The 2911-nt window shown below is 58.1% G+C and overlaps 1 protein-coding gene across 2 annotated transcripts in view; it reads right to left on the minus strand.

The window, feature by feature from the left end:
* Usp20 (ubiquitin specific peptidase 20) overlaps positions 1-2911 on the minus strand; it is a 31047-nt gene that overhangs the window by 19142 nt on the left and 8994 nt on the right. For both annotated transcript variants that reach the window (XM_004640452.2, XM_023700509.1), the window contains exon 2: positions 428-538. The gene's annotated coding sequence lies outside the window, so the exon portion shown is untranslated. The remainder of the gene's footprint in view (positions 1-427; positions 539-2911) is intronic.

A 2911-nucleotide genomic window follows, 5' to 3' on the forward strand; every position in this document is an offset into this window, starting at 1 on the left:
GAGGTCCCTGTGCTTTGCTTGGCTTAGCTTGTTCTAAGTAGGTGCTTTAGACCACTGAGCCATCTCACCAGCCCCTGTGGATCTTTTTCAAAGGAAAAAACCTCAAAATAAGTAAATCAATGCTCCAGGTCCCCAGGATTTTAGCAGAAACACAGCCAGGAGTCTGACAGCTGGCTGCCTGGAAAAGAGCTGGAAGAGGGGCCAGGAGCGAGTCCCTCACAGGAGCGAGGCGGAGCCAGCTCCCAGCAGTCCCTCCTCAGCCTGGCATGAGCAGGGTAGGGCCCAGTCTCTGCCTGAGCACCAGACATGAGTCCCACAGACAGTGGCACAGGGCCTGACGTAGGGGCCCTGCCCACGTGCTGGGCAGGCCTCAGCCTCCTCCCCCTCCTGCCTAGCACCAAACATACCCTCGAGGGGTCAGGCCCACCTCTGAGTCCACCGGGACGCACAGGCCAGATTGTTCATGCTCTATGGGCCGCTGCGGTGGTGACAGTGACAATGACACGGTGACACTGTGAAGGGAGGCTCTGGAAGGAACCTGCGGGAGGAACCAGAACGTTTCATGCCATTTGTTTAAAATGGGGGTTGGGCCAGCCAAATAGCTCAGCAGATTAAAATGCTGCAAACAGGCACAGGGGCCTGGGGTTTGATCCCCAGGCCTGCCTTGCCAGCCCTGCCCCCAGGGTATGCTGAGATGGCAACTAAGACTGGGCATGGTGGCGCACGCCTATAATCCCAGTTTTTGGGAGGCTGATCACTATGAGTCTGATCTAGTAGTGAGACTCTGAACACCCTGTAGACCCTTCCCTAAAATACAAAGAGAGAGAGAGAGAGAGAGAGAGAGAGAGAGAGAGACAGAGAGACAGAGAGAGACAGAGAGAGAGAGAGAGAGAGAGAGACTGGGTTTCCCTATGCCATCTGAGTTGGCTTTGAAATGGTGTGTAGCCCAGCTGGCCTCACGCTCCCAGCGATCCCCCTGCCTCAGCCTCCCGAATGCAGGGATGACAGGAGCACGGCAATCCCAGTCGTGCGCCATCACCCTGGCAGTTGTTATTTTAAAATCATCCTTTTAACCAAGTAGAGGTCACAATAGTCCAGAACCCCTCCTAGATGAGCAAGTGCATTTTTAGATATTTGGGACCTCCACAGGCTATACACCCTACAGGGACAGTAAGACACAGGGCCCAGGGGTGTGGCTGGGGTACCCGTGTACTCCTGAGAGGGCCACGGCCTGCCCCACCACAGCCTGCCGTTCGGAGCACCCTGGGAACCCAGGACACCAGCCCACATCTGCAGGGCGCGGCAAGCCCAGGGCTTATCAGTATCCCACAGGGCCCTTCTTGCAGCCACTGGCCCAGCGACCAGGGACTAGGGCAGGTCAGACGGGGGCGAGGGCCTGGGAAAGGAACACTGAAATGCACAGTTATAGGACAATCCTGGGGTTGGGGTCCCCAGTCCCAGGACTCCCCCCATCCGAGGCCAGCTTTGTTCCCTCGCGGCTGGCCTCGGTCCTCTGCTATTTTTGGCAAGGCATGGGTTTTCAGTGTTTCCAGTCTGCTGTCTCTCTGGCCAGACAGCTGGTAGGTGTGAGCTGGGTTACAATCCTGGTGAGAGTGACACAGCCACTCTTCTCTTTTTTATTTCTTGAAGATAAGGCCTGTACAGTTGGGCTGGGCTGCAGCTAACTCTCTTGCAGCGATCCTCCTGCCTCAGCCTCCTGAGCGCAGGGATCACAGGCGAGCACCCACTCTCAACACACAAGGGCAGTCCCACTCAACCCCCATGGCTTCCCACACTCCACGTACAGATGAAGAAAGAAGCGCATCTCGTGGTAGCTAGTGGCTTCGGCCAAGGCAGCTGGTAACCAGCTAGTGACCGCATCCGTCTGGCAGGGCCTCATCTAAAGTCTGGGCTTGAAGTGGGGCAGACATGGGGACCCACCCTGTCTTCCCAGCACTTGGGAGGCTGAGGCACGACTCCTCGGAGGGAGTCTGAGGTCAGCTTGGGCCGCACAGTAAGACCCTGTCTCGAAAAAGCTAAAAAATAAACAGGTGGACAAATAAACAAGCCAGACAACCAGGGAACGGCAAACGCCTTCAAAGGACCAGAAGGTAATGTGTGAGGCTTTCGGGCCACACCAGCTTCCATCGGCCTCTCCTCTCCTCGCAATCCTTTAGTGGACGCTCCTTGTTTGAGGCCTCACGACACAAGCCTGGCCCCCAGCTGGGGTTGGCCAGCACCATCCACGGCCCCACCCTACAGGGCCTGCTAGAAGCCAGCCTGGCATTGGCGTTTCCCATCCAGCTGCGCGCAAGTCACCAGGAGGTTCCATGAGGTGGAGCGCGCGATGGGCCAGCGTGGCCCCACGCGTGTTCTGAGTCACTAAGCGAGGGCACAAGCAAAGGCAGGACACCGGATTCCCTCGGCATCCCTGAAAATGCGAACCCCACTGTGACTGCAGAGAACACCAACAGGAAAGGGGGTGCACGACAGTGTACACAGGGGCGCTCCACGGCCTTTTCAAACGACCCATATTGAGTCTTCCTGAGTTATGGCAAAGGCTCGAGTGTGCAGAGCTGCGGCCTTGGGAAGGCGGCCAGATCTCGGGGCGCTCTCCCCATCAGTGTGTTCATCAGGGCTGAAGCGGCCCGGCTGGAGGGGGTCACTGGCAGCAGCACACTCTGAAAGGTCGCGTCAGTGCCCTGGCTCGCTCCTTCCTCCCCGCTCCCAGGTGAGCAGCGTCCTCCTGCACCAGGCCCTTCCGACACAGTACAAGGCCCCTGCCCTGGAGTAGGACCATGGACCGCTCTCCTGACAGTGAGCTAGGCAGCCTCCTCCTCCTCCTTAGGCTACAGGCATCAGGGACTTTGTTCCTCATAGGCAGGGGACTGGTGCAGAGGGCGGGACACCG

This window comes from Octodon degus, unplaced genomic scaffold (genome assembly GCF_000260255.1).
Source record: "Octodon degus isolate 3935 unplaced genomic scaffold, OctDeg1.0 scaffold00123, whole genome shotgun sequence".
NCBI lineage: Eukaryota > Metazoa > Chordata > Mammalia > Rodentia > Octodontidae > Octodon > Octodon degus.